The sequence below is a fragment of the Marmota marmota genome, unplaced genomic scaffold (genome assembly GCF_001458135.2).
Source record: "Marmota marmota marmota unplaced genomic scaffold, marMar, whole genome shotgun sequence".
NCBI lineage: Eukaryota > Metazoa > Chordata > Mammalia > Rodentia > Sciuridae > Marmota > Marmota marmota.
The window spans coordinates 26,105,252-26,122,483 of NW_025999900.1; the positions used below are offsets into that span (position 1 = coordinate 26,105,252).

At 34.9% G+C, this 17,232-nt stretch overlaps 1 protein-coding gene across 1 annotated transcript in view; it reads right to left on the minus strand.

The window, feature by feature from the left end:
• Positions 1–17,232, minus strand: part of Npas3 (neuronal PAS domain protein 3) — an 828,669-nt gene that overhangs the window by 551,801 nt on the left and 259,636 nt on the right. The window lies entirely within an intron of this gene.

The window sequence follows — 17,232 nt, forward strand, 5'->3', positions numbered from 1 at the left end:
GAGTTTGAATAGGAATAAGACTAAGGAGGCAGCCAATGGCATACTGTTTTCATTATATTTAGAGGCACAGAGTATATAAGCTCAGATGCAAGTTACTATAATTCTTAAAATATATCTAAAATGAGTATCTTACTTTTGATAACTAAGTTCCCTTAAGGTAATTTAGGCAAGAAAAGGTCACCTCTGAGTCCCTTCTCCAAGTGCTAATACCTAGTAATTCTAACACCAAATGCTAAAGAGTTAAAATAGGCATAAATTAACTTTATTGTCAATCATTACATACAGAAGAATAATTAACTCAGTATGTTTATTTATCTACTTTTCCTACTTGATTAAATGAATGATTGATGACAGGTTCCTTGTTTTCTTTTCTTCCTTTTTGTCAGTATAAATGATCAGTATGAAACTAAACGGTGACATTAAAATGAAATCATTAGCAACCTAAAATGCAGGGTGACCTACATGCAAAAGTCTCTCTCCTCACCACTGAGAAATCTAATCAGATCCATTCATACCCAAACAGATATATAACATAGTTAATATATACTTCCTAATCAGGTCTTTCCCCTCAATTTCTCTTAGTTTGCTATGCCTGTAATTATACTTCAGGCCATTCATTTCTTTTAAAGCCATTTTAATAAAATTAATTTATAGCATTCTGGATTCATTTTTGGTGAATTTTATGAACTATATTATAGGTTGGCATTCGTGTTCTTTACTAAAACTAAGGGAAATATCAAGACATCCTTAAAGTAGATTCATTCAAAATTAAAATATCAAATAATTGATTGATGATCACTTAATTAATTTGATTGGTCTAGGATTTGTCATAATTTGATAACACTTGAAAAGGTTATTAGTTCTAGTTCTCTGCAAATCAAGTGACTAACATCAGCAATAGAGATCCATAATGTACAATCAATCTGAATATAAAACTATTATGCTTAAAGGGTAGAAGTGATGTATAGTGCAATGGGGAGATTCTTCAGCTCCCAAATCCACTGTCCAAAGGGAAATATTAACATCTCTGAGAAACCCGAATTCAATATCTAGCTTGAACTGACTTCTCTTCTGAGAATTGCTTAATCTTTATTTAAAATGTTAACACTGTTGGACAATTTTGTACTGCACTTCTTTGAACAACACTTGTGAAATGTAATACCTCTAAGGAGTAGGTTAGATAGGGAACACAATGCGAAAAGAAAAAGAATAGTAGAAGTAGAGGAAACCAAGAGAGAGGCTGGCAGAGCCAAGTCCAAGAACTAAGACTTCACTAATAGCATCAACCAGCACCTCTCATTAATTGCAGAAAGGTTGAGGTTTGCCACAGACACAATTCAAAAGAGAAGGCATAGCAAAAGAGGAGAATGAGTTCAGCGACATTGAGGAGTTAAAAATCTGACACTCTTTAACATTGGGCAAGTCATTCCACTATTCACAATATAATGCTACAGTGTGCAAAATCGTGAAAAACAAACAGCTTAAGTGCACTTTGAAATTATGGTTTTGATGTATAAACAACTTTGAGTGAGTGATTGAATATGGTTTAGTTACTTGTTAAGCCAACAGAACATGCTCTGTTGTGGGAATGAACTCCTCCAAAGTAGCCACACTCATTCTCTGAGTCCACCTTGACAAAACAAGTTGGTTTTGTCTAGAGCAAAGTCTGTGGACCGGATCTGAATTGTTTTCTTCTTGTGGAGTTAATCACTCAAAAGCCAACATAAACAATGACACCCGCATCAACTGGAACACAATCTAAGCAATTGTCTTCTGCCACTCTCACTCAATCTCTTTTGGGGGTACTGACTAGAAAGTGCTGGAATGTAATGGCTGATAAGATGGCATGGTAGCAAAATACACACCAATTATTTCCATAGGAAACAGTATATGGATTGAAATGATATCAATTTAATAAAATGAGTTTTTAGTCTCCTTGCTCTTTTAAACAGAGGCTAATATTAATGGATTTGAACCTCCTGAAACATTTGCATAGATCATGAGTCAAACTGAATGATTCATTTGATAAAATTATTCAAGATACAAAGTATCTAAGTTCATGTTAAGAAAGCATCTTTGAACACCCATTTTTTAAAAAAAATATTTATATACATATATATATATGTATATGTATGTATGTATATATATGTGTGTGTGTGTATATATATATACATATATATATATATATATATATATATATATATATATGGATAGAAGGAGGAGTAAATTTTAGAAGTTCTACATACAAAATAAAAATTAATGCTAATCTTATGGGGTTTTTAAAATATGAAATGGAACAATGAATATGTAATATCTTTGCCTGTTTTTCTACCCAGTTAATTCCAAAAAAAATGCTTTTGCATGCTACAAAAAGCAGTATGTCAACTCTATATTTGGAAAAGATAACACATAAGTATAAAGAATGATGATAGACCTCCAGACTGTGAAATCAAAAAAGGTTAGACTCTTGAAATCAACAAAGTAATACTGGGCTTAAGTTAAGCAACAGGAATGTTAGAAGGTCAACTGTGTGCCTCCAATACATTCCTGAAATACATTACTATTAACCAAGTCAGTAGTCCAAATGTATCATGTATAGATACATTTTCATTCCTTTAAGAAAAAAATTTTAAAATAAAAAATATTTTATTTGAGGGAGTCATCAATTGTTTTACAGAAAGAACTCAGCTTTCACAAAATACAATTCGTCATAGAAATCCTTTGAGAATTTCTCAAATTTATAAAAATGTAATTTTAGAAACTTACTCATAAAACATTTTATATACAAACCACTGGAACTTATCTATCTCACAAGGTAGAGTAACGCTCCACTGGCAGGCACAGAGAAGTAAAAAAAAAAAAATTGCTTACGAGTGTCATATAAGTTCTTAAGAAACTCAAGAAACATTAAAAAAATTCCCATGTAACAATTTGAAGTATGACACAAGTTACTTGAACAACTGTTTTGAAAAGCATATCTATATTTGTAGGGTGAAATGACCCACCTTTACCAACTTCCCACCACCACAGCATGTGCTTTCTCATTAGCATCTATGAAATGTTGCAGGGATAGACAGCCCAAATCATTGGATTACAATTAGAGGAGAGCAAGTACACTCCTGGTTTAATCGTACATATGACTCCATTTAATTGATCATTTCTGGCTCAAATAAAAGATTGGATTTCTAAAAGAAAAACAACAATAACAAAGGGCTCCACATTCAGAATTAGAGCAAGCCTCTGATCAAGACAGTGAGTATTCAATAGCTCACCTTAGTCCTCCTTACAGAAGGCCCTCTCATCTTCTCAGCTCTGTGATCTCCCTTTGAGTCTATGATTTCATATCTTAATAATCTAGAGTAGATGGTCTAATTCTCTCTCATGTAAATATCAAGTGTAGTGTTGAATAAAAAAAAAATTAAAATGATTCAATCAGTTTGAGACTTCCTTCGCAGGGGTCTTTGATTTATAAAAATCATTTTATTTTCTTAACTCCATCACTAGAGTGAAAGACAGCCAAGTCTACTGCTGTAGATTTTAAATAACTGAAGCTCAGAGGACAAATCTGAGTTTAGACCTGGTTTTGATACTGGAACAACTGCATGGCACCTATGATGTTAAATTACAGAGAATTAACACATTAATTTGGTGCTGGTTGTGTAAATGCTTCTAGCATTTCCTTTATCACTTAAACTCATTTTCAGAGAATAGATTGCTGTAAAAGAATGTAGGCTCATTAAGAGTTTATTTCCTCAAAATGCTGAAGGATGGCAAGTTTCTACTGCAAGGGGATCAGCAAACAGCATTTGTATTTCTTTATCTGGGGGGTGGGGAAGACTCTTGTTTTTGAGCAGGGATCACAGGTTTGAAAACGAAAATTTTCATCTTGTCACACTCTGCCTTACCTCGTTTCAAGGCTGGCTGTGTTTTCTTTACACAGAATAAAATTTTAGCAGGAGCAGAAGCCAAATGCTTAAAATGAATGATCAACTTACAATTCCTATGAATCTATTCTTTCATGCTGCTCTGCTTAAAAATAGCATCATAAATGCACATCTGCAAAGACTGTGCAACCCCCCTTTCCTGAATTGTACAAATTATTAGAGTCGTTGACAAAAGATTTTTTTTGTTTAGGGGTTGGTCTGGGCACTCTCTTTGGCAGACTGCCACTTTTCTAGCAGTGGAAATATTGCTTGCAGAAAGCCACATTGTACGGAACAGCTGTTCTGCTAAAACATTGAGCTAGCAGCCCAAGGAATGGCTGACTTCACATGTGAAGCAAAATTGTTCCCTCCCTTTGTGCTAATTTAAATGAAATAAAAGTACAAAACATTCTCTTCCATGCTGTCTAGTCTTCCTTCTCATTTACAGGCTTTAGTGAGACACAAGCAAGCACACCAGGCATGGAGGTGAGCCCTTGACTCTCCACCACTGCCCTGGTGGTGCACTTGAGCTTTGACCATTCAACTTCAGGGTTCTCAGGAGAGCAGCTCCTCCTCTAACCCAATCCTTTCTATATTCAGTTCTTTAGATGCTGAGGGAACTATATACGTTATCATTTCAAAGTTTAAAAATACATCTCATTCCAGCATTTTTCCATCTCCTAAAAAAAAATACCAGAGAAAAGATTATACTTCATTAAGCTGTTGGTTTATAAAGTAAGGTGTATGATTCATACTTTTAGATGTTTGAGACAATGTTCAAATAATAGAAACATACACAAGTATTCTTCATCCTACATGGCACTGCTGTTTAAAATTCTCTTCTAGGCTTTGTACATTCACCTGATTTTTCAGGGAACAAATTCTCATTGAATGTCACCAGGCTTTCAACTTTAACTATATTCACACGTGAGAAATTATTCAATATCAATGAGTATAGAGAGCTAAGACTTTGAAGAACTCTAATTTGAAAGTAGAACTTCAATAATTTTCTTATAAATTAAAAAAATATTTAAAAAGTACTTCATATTATACAGTTAGTCAGTATGCTCTCCTATTAAAAACTGTGTGCCATTGAAAATCCTATCCATTTTTAAGATCCAGTTTAAAACTACCTTCACATTCTCCTCATCTGGTATTAATCCTCTGTCAGCCTACAGCACTTTGCTTATGCCTAACCTCTAAGATATTAGAATAATATTTTACCTTATTATTTTGTGAGAATATGTCACTCCCACTACATTATCAACTCCTACAGAAGAGGGTTCAGTTTTTCCCCCTCTTTGTATTCCCCATAGAGTCTAATCCAGAGTCTTGTAATGTAATAAATATTCAAATACTTAAAGGATGAATATGTAAATAAAATTAAAGGAGAAATATAATCCATTTCTAATTTTAATGACAAAAGTGATATCCTAAACCTCATGATTGGATTATTTCTACGAAGTCAAAATTTTGAGGAAGAAAAAATATTTATTACATTCATTATTTCAATAAATTGGTCTTGCATTTTATATATAGTCTGTTTTAAGAATTCTTCTGTTTTTCAATCAATTCAATGAAATATCTACATATTAATAATTCATAAAATCCGCTTCTATAGACCTCATTATCTTAAACATTAAAATAACATTAAGCTGCCTTAACATTCCCAAATCACCTGTCATTTAAGAAATACTTTAAATTTCCTCTACCCTCTCAGGCTACAAGACATTTTTTACACATTAGATCTTGTGTCAATGTAAGCCTCCCAGAAGATGGCTTCCCAGCTCCCTGCAGTGGAAGGTACACTCAGACAGCTGGGTTCTCAGGTCCAACTTTTCAAACAAGAAAACTAAGGTCAAGGATTTGTCCACAGTCACTGACACTCAGGAATATCCAACTCCACTGACCAAGACTTTGTTATCAATAAGCCATTCTGAAGACAATTTAAGATGCCTGAGATGGTTAATTACCATACTCCAGCCTTGTGCACATGGACTATGTCTTTACCATAGGTTGTGAGAACTCCTCATGTTATGGACTGACTGAGACTTCCCCAGAAGTCATATGTTGAAATCCTACATCCCCAATGTGATGATATTTGGAGGTAGATCTTTGGCAAGTAATCACTAAAACCCTTATGCAGGAATTAGTACCTTTACAAGAAGGGACTTGGAAGACAACAATTTTCTCTCTCTTTCTCCAACATACTATTCATGAACCAGGAAGAAGGCCCTCATTGACAAACAGATCATGCTGGCACACTGATCTTGGATTTCCAGCCTCCAGAATGGTGAGAAATAATGCTTGTTGTTTAAGCCAGCCATCTATGGTATTCTGTCATAAAGCCCAAACTGACATAGACACCCTGCAAGAGTCTCCTTGTTTAATCTTAGTAGAGGTATTATTTTTCTTTTCCAATTGGAAATGTTCACACAGCAACAAATTCTGTGACTGACCGACAACAAGGATGTTGGGTCTGATTGCCCACCAGATGTAAAGCACGACATAGCATAAGCTGAGCAAATTGTTAACAGATTTTTTTTCTGCAACTTCAGGAGCTCAATATCCACAGAAGATACAATGAAAACACTATGGGTCAGGTGTCAGCTAAGCAAATATCACTGCACCACTTTACAAACATCTCTGAGAACACCCAAAGTGAGGCTTACCTGCATCTGCATCCCTGTTTTTCCTTTCATAGCTTCCCAGAACATACTAAATTTTACAAATTTTGTTATGCTATCTTCACATCTCTTTTCGAAATGGAAAATGATAGCAATTTTGCTTTTATGCTAAAATTCTTGTAAAAACCTGGATAGTATTCATCTATTTTTATACAAGAAAGCCAATATTTTAAAGTATTTATATAAAACCCAAACTGTGTATACAGTCTGTTTTCATCATCAGTGCTGATATTCAACACAGTCTTATTTCCCAAACTGTAAAATTATATATGAGTGATGTGCTTTAATTACAAAACATTACTGAAATTTTGTTGGTTTCTGGCATGCTTTGGGAAGTTAGGACTAGGATCTCATTGAATTGTAGCATATTCTGAGCACTCAGTACACTATCTAGCGCTCATCCTAGAGCACTTAACCAGAACCTGGTGATTGACCGACCCTATGGACAACAGGAAAAGTCCATGACAGCTATTTCCTACTATGTTCTGTTTCCTGAGGAGAAGCTGTAAATATTAAATTATGCTGTATAACTTGGCCATATATCCTCACTTTGTGCAGAAATGGTTTTAGAAATATGTTAAATTCTACTTGCAAAAGACCAGGTCAGCTTTACCAATCTTATTCATTGTAATGATGGCCATAATATTGGATTCTTGATATACAAGTCTTAAATGTACTATTTCTAATTATTTTTATGATAGTTACAGCCACATCATTCCTTAAAACATCAGTTGAATCAGAGAGATAATTAATAAATTATGTGGGGAAATAAATCAAAATGTATTACTTAACCTAACTGATCAGTTAAAAAAATCAGTTAAGTCAAAATAACTAAATAATAGTCCTTATAGATAATGTTTTAATTATGTTACTTTTTCATAATATTCTGCATCTACAAAGGACTATCTGAATAGCTCTAGTTTGAATAATTTGCCATATTAAATTGAGAAAGCATCCCAAAACAATAAGCCAACTGTGTCAATAATTTAACATGACTTTATGCTCAATTTTCAATAATATATGCAAAGCAGAAAACAATACATTGATGGTTACCCTAATAAAATACACCAACACCACACCCTTAGCTGATACACAGTTTAGTTGTGCTGACCATTGTAATAAAGAGACATAAGAACATACATTGTCTCTGAAGATGATTTTTTAAAAGATATCCCAAGCCATGCATTGTTACTGCTGTATATTTTAACAAGAATCAACTTTTTATAATTAGTAGTATGCTTCCCATGGCAGTGGGTTCTAAAAGGTCCAATGGTCCCCATCAGTTTCAGTGCTGCAGACAGAGGCTGGCAACTTATGGGCTGACCCACAGTTCACACATGAACCATTACATGCACATATATCCATGCATAATGTAAATGGGGAAAAGGGTATTTCAATAGTGTGTGACTGCTGTCAAATAAAAATCTCTTTTTCATGCATGAAAGTGTGCTAAACATTAGGAATTCCAGTGGTTTGAATTCTGGCCCTGACTTTATTTACTGTTTTTGTCCCTCAACTGCTCTCTACATTGGTTTTCTCAAGAAAACAGCAAGGGAATTAAAGCAGATCTTCAAACCAAAAGTTCTATTGGCCTTCCTTTCCTGCCCAGGCTCTGACATTTACTGACATATTATGGACCCAGGAAGGAACTGAAAAGCTGCAGTCAATCAGTATTCAAAGCCACATTAGTTTTTACAGGTGGAGGTCACCACATGTTTATTAAGGCACAGCTAAGACTTATGCACAGTATCTAGAAAGCCGTTTCTAAAAATTAAAGCCACAGTACAATTTCAATCATATAAAGCAGTCAGAGGTGACTCCTTCTTTGCAATGCCCATGAAATATTGTTATCCGCTGAGCACTGAAACTATATATTGGGCTTTGCAAGAGGTGATAGGGCTAACAAAAGCACATTAAGGAATTCAGCCCTAAAAAACAGAGCACATAAACTTGGAAGTCCTAAATAAGAGACAAAACAGTATAATGCAATACCACGGGATGCCATGACTAAAATATTACATTGTCAAGAACTAATAAACTTTTAAAAAATAAGTTGATATGCTAGAGAATATAAGAATGTTTCCTAAAGTTTTGTCAAGAGAGTAAAAGAGGGCTGGGTTGTAGCTCAATGGTAGAGTGCCTTGCCTAGCAGGTGTAAGGCACTAGGTTCAATCCTCGGCACCACATAAAAATAAATAAATAAAATAAAACTATTGTGTCCAGTTACAACTAAAAATATATTTTTTAAAAAACCTAGTAAAAATAAAAATATATAAAGTTTCAGATTCATATTTTGTCTGTGTCATATACTTGGCACTTATTTTATTTCAAAGTTCATTGTGTGCTGTCTTTTTTTCCCTTTTATTTTAATGATTACATGTGTTCAAATCTTGTTAATTAAAACAGATTAAAAATTTTAAAAGAAGGAACTGTATAATATATTTCTGGACCTATAATCTAAGACAGATATGATACCTTTATGTACAGGGAAATTAAGTAAAGAAAAGAAAAAATAGAAACATTATCAGAATATGAAGAGTGAGAGAATGTAGTTTGAGTATTTGTTAATAAACAGCTTCAATAAGCCAAACAATCCAAGGAGAGGCTAAGTTGAGACAATACTTGCTAAATGTTTTCTAAGGAATTGGGGTTTAGTATTAAAAAGTAAGTAATCATCCAGACCAGAATAACTGACAATCCAAATGAGAAAACTGAGGCAGGGAGAGGGGACACTGGTACATTCAATTTGATTAAAGGCTATCCTATCATTATTTATTGACCACATTTATTTCTCTAGGAAATGTAAAAACTGCCAAGGCAGAGAACTGAGTGGACCCACTAAGAGAAGCTGAGCAGATATTGTTGAATGAACTTGAATTTTTAGGTCCAAGATACCCATGGGCTTCAAGAGGGTGTTGTTTTCAACTTTCAACTCCTCTGCTTCTATATCACATGACTCATATGACAGAACCTGGGGCAGGGACAGGAAGTTCATCCAAGGGGGCTGCCACTCCCCACAGCTTCTACTCCTCACTGCTCATCTTCCCTTTGTTTTCAAACTAGTCTCATCATTCTCCCTCCATTTCTTTCTACTCTTCCTTTTAATTTCTCTCTCCCTTTTTCTTCTTTCAAGCTTATGACAGACCCACCCAGAGCTCTCATCAAAATTATTTAGCTCTGCTGGTAGTAATCCCCAAATACAATTCAGTTCGACATATTTCAACTTTAAAACATGTTAAATACTCTCACAGGTACTGTACAATGTTCTGGAGATTAAAAAAAAATGAATAAGATGACCTAGACTATTCCCTCAATTAGTCTAAGTCAGAGATAGGTATGCAAAGAGATAAATTAGAATATAAGCTGAAAATAAAGCAACAGAAGAAGGTAACAATAACTTTCAGATGAAAATGACTAGTGATAGGCGAAGGAAAGAAGGTTTACATAAGAGAATGTTATCTGAGCTGGGTTTTGAAAGTTGAATAGTTGTTCAATAAACACAGAAGGTGTTGGATCCCAGAACACAACACTTCAAAGTATAGTTCGTTGATATGCTGAGTACTGTGAACTGAAGGAGACTAGAATGGCCTCAGAAGCAAGATGTCCTTGCACTATCTTTACTTTGTTCTGTACAGCTCCCTCAATGTGATCATAGAAATTAGAACTTCTAAAGTATGGAACCAATCTAGATGCCCTTCAACAGATGAATGGATAAAGAAACTGTGGTACATATATACATGATGGAATATTACTCAGCATTAAAAGAGAATAAAATTATGACATTTGAAGGTAAATGGATGGAGTTGGAGAATATCATGCTAAGCGAAATAAGCCAATCTCAAAAACCAAAGGCCAAATTTTCTCTCTCATAAATGGATGCTGATCCATAAATGGGGGGGGGCATGAGGAGAATGGAGGAACTTTGATTGGATGAATGAGGGAAGGGAAGGGGCATGGGAGTAAGAAAGATGGTGGAATGAGATGGACATCATTACTCTAGGTACATGTATGACTACACATATGGTGTGACTCTACATTGTGTACAACCAGAGAAATTAAAAGTTGTGCTCTATTTGGATACAAAATCCATTCTACTGTCATGAATAACTAATTAGAACAAATTTAAAAAAAAGAAATTAGAACTTCTCTCCCCCAGAGTAAGTCATAAAACCTGGAAATGTCTCCATGTGATTCTCACCCTTCTCTGAAGATTCTTCTATGAAGAAATGTTGTACAAAGAGGTGGAGAAGGATTGAACAATAGGGCTTGCTGGGTTCTCCCCTTAGTTATTACCATAGCTTTTGTCCAATCATATTTCTACATGGTTCTCCATTCCTCAATGAATCTAAGCATAAAAATACACAGTTTTCCCTGGATTGGGGGATCTTCATTTCTGAAGACTTTAACAGTACATAAAACTTTAATTAAATAAATTCATCACACTCCTCTCTTGCAAATTTGTATGGTTGTGTTATGTGAATGTTGGCCATGACCCTTGTGATGGTAAGGAAATAGTATTATCTTTTCACTCCTACAAGGAAAGGTCATCCCAGTCAGACAATGGCATGTACAAGGACATAAATACATGTTGTATGACAACTGGTACTGCTGAAGAGAAATGAGATGATAGTGGAGAGATGGGCAGATTGATGAATTTTGATGTAGGATGCTTGAGAATATACATACTTTTGTGCCATACTTCCAGAAACCTTTACAGAATTTTCTCATTTATACTTCTTCGTGTGTGTGTGTGTGTGTGTGTATGAAACACAAGGAGTACCCCTGATTACCCATTCCTATCCTGTACCCTATATTCATGAATTGGATCTGTGTTTTATGTGTGTGTGTATGTGTATACATATATACATAAAACTTGCATATATATGTGTGTATACACACATACATATTCCTTGTTCCTGGACTTTGGCCTTGCTCACACAGCTTGCTCTGACCAAAGCAGTGTGGACCAAAAAGACAGCACTAGGTGTAAGCCAAGCCTATGATGTTTGTTCCCTGGTAATAGCTAACTGGTACATCACAATATTCATGTATTCTCAATAAAATATGCTTTTCTTGAGTCAGTGTTTAAAACTGAGAGTAATTCTAGGTGCTCAATAATTCCAAATATACTTGGGAATGATGGTTACCAGTCAAACCCTTTGATAGTAGCATTGTTATGGTTTAGATATTAGGTATCCTCCAAAAGCACAAGTATGAGACAACATAAGAGGGCTTCGGGAAGAAATGTTTATGAGTGCCTTAACCTAATCTGTGCATTAATTTCCTGATAGGGATTAACTGAATGGTAACTATAGACAAATAGGGTGTGGCCAGAGGAGATGGGTCATTAGGGACATGTATTGGGGTATATATTTTATCCCTGGTGAGTGGAGTCACTCTCCCTGTTGCCTGGTGCCATGTTCCCAGCTGCTTTCCTCAGCCACACTCTTCCAACATGCCTTACCTTAGGCCCTCAGAAAAGGGGTCAGCCATGTATGGACTGAGACCTCTGAAACTGTGAGCCCCCAAACAAACTTTTTCTCCTCTAATAGTTCTTGCCAAGTCTTTTAGTAACAGAAGCAAGAAAGTTGACTGAAACAAGTGTGTAGCAATGCCATATGATATTTTTCATGCTGAATTGCTTTGTTATTTTTCAATTGGTTGGAGCACACCTTTTCATGATAAACTATGACAGTCCAAAGAATTAGTCTCAGAGATATGTTCTGCCATCATAGAGCCCCCATTTGGCAGAACGCCCTTCCCAACCAGTAACACGGAGGATTACTGGTAAGCATAGTTATGTAAACATTGCTTGCCCAATCGTAATACAATGTAAAAAGTTAGTTCTTAGATGAGTTTCTTTCAGAAGTTCTACTATAAATCTATAAAATGACAATAGCATGCTTTCTGGAAGCATACCCAAGAAAAGGCACTCATATTACATCATATTTCCATATACTCGTAAGATCTGGCACTCACTCCCAAAACAAACTAGCAGTGAGCACTGGTGCCGCTCAGCTTTTGGATGGTTCTGTTCCATTTGGTGCCATTATCATCTGGGTTGAGACAAATGGAGTTAGAGACCAGAACAGAGGCATTGGTCCTTATTCTACTGAAGATGATGGAAATAAGAATAGGAATCAAGAGAACCACATTTCCATTGTTTACCCTACTCTCCAAAAAGTCCCACACAAAGCTTTTTGCTCAGAACTAAGGGGTTCTCTCCGTTCAACACTTTGCCTGTGTAAAAAGAAAAAAATGAATGGGCTGAGTATGCATGACTGGGTATGAAATCCAAGAACTTTCATCTTACAGGTTTTTGGTAAGAAGGAATATCAACTTGTCCTAATGCACGGACGTCACTTAGAAGAAGGAAATGGTCCTTAGCATTTGGTAAAATGGGAAAACAGGAAATGGAGGACCTCTGAACTGTTTAACCTAAGAAGACCCATCACTCAGATGGTCTTAGAATTTCTACCTTTCTACTAAAACAAAAATCATTTTACAAAATGCTGTCCAAGTTTTAGGGACAACCATTGTAGCTGTAACTCAATGTCACTCTAGAAGATCATCTATAGTCATTTACCCTGGGAGACTATTGTAAACGAACCCACTGAGCATCATTGTTTAAATAAGAGTCCTGTCTTTGACAAAGGATAGGTAACAAGTGGCTTAAATAAAGACTGCTAATCTCTCCTCTCAGAAAAAACTACTACTTAATTCACAATAGATACCTGAAGAGTGAAGACAAATTCTGTGCAAGAGGTAAAGCTCTTCACTAATGTGTTCAGGCAGTTTTAATCACCAGTTGCCTTGCATGTTTTTCAACTGTTCCTTTTCAAGGGCTAAGGGTGTCTTATATTTTCCATATTTTAGCATTGTTGGCTGTCACAGACATAGGCAAATTGTTGTTTAAAAGCTTCAATATTTAAATTGAAATAAAACTTATGCTTACAATGGCAAATATTCCTGGATTAATAGAGTTGCAGCAGACACACTCCAAAAATTGACTGAAGTCTGTGATATTAGAAAGACAGAAAATTTATCTAGTTTTAGCAAATGTCAAATCAGCAGCTATTGCTTTTAAGATTAATAAAAGATATAATGGTTTCTAGATAGCCTCTAAATAGAGATTACTATGAATGGAGAAGTGATTTACCAACAGTCACCACAATGAGATTTCTTTAAAGGTTACAATCATCAGCTATTTAGCTGAATGAAACACTGCTGAGAATGCCTGGTCATTTCTTGAATAATGCATAACGTTCATTGTAGATTTGATCTGTATTATAACAATACAGATATTTCTAAAATAATAGGAAAAAATATCTGTTACTTTCCAATTGCTTAACATATCATTTCCATGAGGTAATTGACTCAGGACATATTATACACTGTCACCTGAGTGTTCTTCCTGCAAGCATAACTCGTAATAATCTGTATAAAATGGATATCACAAAACAAACTCATCCACCTTTATAGACTGTTAAGAAAAGATGTGATAAACACAGGGCAGAGTAAAAGACCTTTCTGAAGCAGTAAATTAAAATGATTAAACTTCTACATAGTTGCGTGGGACAAATTTAAATTTAAGCTTTGAAATTTAATTATTAACATGATCAACTCTTCACATTAAAAAAAATGCTGCCTACATCGTGTAAGTACTTTTTATATAAATTTCCAAATGCCTTTAGGTTTATTCAAGAGACTGCTTGGAGAGGCACAAAGTATAACGTCTATCGTCATTATTGTTGGATTATGAACTGACTTCACATGGTGCTGCAGGCTGTTTATATAAGCTTGTTTATCCACATGAACTTCTTCAAGGGCATAACATAGAAGACCTTAATAAATTAAAATGAATTTCTTTTGATGTTGTTGTTTCATGAATGTTTGATCAGAATGAGTAGCAGTTTTGAATTAAAGAACTAGAGTAAGGCAATAAATTGTACATATATTGCACAGCAGAAGCAGCAGATAGAGAGTACCAAGTGCCTTTCTAGTAACTTTTTAAAAAATACTTTTTAGTTGTATTTGGACACAATGCCTTTATTTTATTTTTATGTGGTGCTGAGGATGGAACCCAGTGCCAACATGTGAGGTGAGCACTCTACCACTGAGCTACAACCCCAACCCTTTCTAGCAACTTTTAAGAGAGACAGCAGAGACTGTATGGAGTCACCATGCACAATCTCCAGTTTTAGCCCATCATCAATTTACTAAGAGTGGAAGTAAACATGTACTAACTATGGATGTTCTGACATCATCTGGCTAGAATTATTTAAATAACAAAATCTCTTATCTCCTTCTAGGCTCCCCATTGTTCTTTAGTGATACCACTACCATGCCCTTCCATAGACAGCAACACCCATGGAGGGCAGAGGCCATGTGTTATCATCTTATTTACCCTAATCATCATAAAGGGTTATAGAGCTGATAGAACCACACAAAGAAAAAGTCAATTGCTAGTGACAGTCTAAAGCTCATAAAATTCTCACTTGGAATGTTTAATAATGAAGATTCAAAACAAATGTCATTTATAAAAAATATGATGTGAAAGAGTGTTAGACAGAAGGCAAGAAAACTGGATTTTTGTCTTATATCTACTAACACTTAATTGCAAAGTCATTTCTTATCTGTAAAATGAGGGAATAGTTCTATGTGATCTAAAAGCCTGCATCTGTAAAAGGCCATAATTCTAAATGTAAACTGGACTATCACATCAGAGAGAATGAACAAACAATGGAGCCACCAAATTTTTCCACTTTAGTCACCAATACTTCCAAGAAAGACTATTCACTGCAAACTCCTTTTAAAATAAAAATAAAATAAAAGACAACTATGCTCAACAAAGAAAATACAAGTCCAGTTTAACAATTTTTGCAGATTGAATAATAATATTTTTTCCATTCTGTGGGGTTTCTAACATATTGGACTTATCATTTCATTTTGCATGATTTGGCATAAACATAAAAACAGGCATGCCTCAAACTAGAATGAAAAAATAAATCTAATGTATATACACTAAAAGTATATGCACATCTTTACTTTGGGAAAGTTCACTATTACTTTAGTACTTAGAAAATGCATTAGTGTCTTATCAAGATTATGTCCACATTCTAGAGGGCAGAAGAACTATAAAAGGACTGAAGAATGTGCCTTCATTTATTTGTCATGGGCTAACTTGTACTGACATCCTGTCCTTGAGAGGTACCTCTGTTGTGTATTCTCTTTAACCTTAACAGCGTCATATACTCTAGATCAATGGTCCACAAACTATGGCCTCTGAGCTAAATTCAGAGGCTGCTGTCTGTTTGTAAATACAGTTTTACTGGAAAACAGCCATATCCTTTCATTTACATATTGTCTATTCCTTATTTCAAACTACAATGGCAGAATTTAGTAGACTCCAAAACCTAAAATATTTACTATATGACCCTCTACAAACAATGTTTGCCAACCACAGCTCTAGAGAGAAATAACCTGTTAAATTTAAATTCTAATTTTCCTCCTCTCATAAGCATAAGTAAATTCTTAAGTAAATAAAGTATCCCTTATCTGAAATTCTTGGACCAGATATCAGAAATCAGGTATCGGGTTTTTTCAAATTTGGAACTATCTGGACATATGTAATGAGTATCTTGTAGATGGGATCCAAGACTGAACACCAAATTCATTCATGTTTCAGATATACCTTATAAACAGAGCCTTTTATACAATATTTTACATAATTTTGCACTTGATACGAACTGGAATTTCCCAGTTGTGGCATCATGTTGGTACTCAAAAGGTTTGGTATATGTCAGGTTAAGGATTTTCAGATTAGGGATGCTCAAACTATAACACATTCATACATGCATGTACACATACATAACCACAGCTCTTACTATGGAATCATAAATGATCACTGCTTTTGACCCTTTAATTCAATCAGTCCTATAAAAGAGTTTACCCTCCCCACTAATACCCTTTCCTACAACAGCTAAAACTGTTGGGATTTTTCCAAATGTATTTGGAAAGGTGTCATCACCAAATTAAAGCACATAATCCAGTCTCCCAAATGCCTAATTTTATTCCATGTTCATCAAGGGCCTAAACACAAGGTCAGGACATAAGAATCTAGCAGACATTTTAAATCCTACGCCTTGAATAACACAACTGTAAAGACAGAAAATCAATGGCCAACACCACATATACCTCAGTAAATGGTATGCATGCATATTCAAGTGCTAAAAATGCCATAAAGTATTAGGTATTTGGGGAACTCATAGGAAAATACCTCTCTTGAATGTCAGAGTAAAAAAGACCCCACATTTTAAAATAGTGAGCTTAAAGTGTAACTGTATCAAGCATCTGAAGAACAAATATATGTTTATAACTTTTAGGCAATATGTCTATAGAGAAACATGAAACATTAATACATGGATTGATTTTTATGGTCAATAAAATCATTAACTCAAAAATGCCTGCTCAAGTTAGACTCTCTCCCTTTCTCTCTCTGGTTACTTAAAGAAAAAACTTATTAGTTCCACCCTTTAACAAGCATTTCCATATTCTACCCACCAAGAATAATTTATATGTATTAATATAACATACATTAAATCCCAGAATCACTTATACGT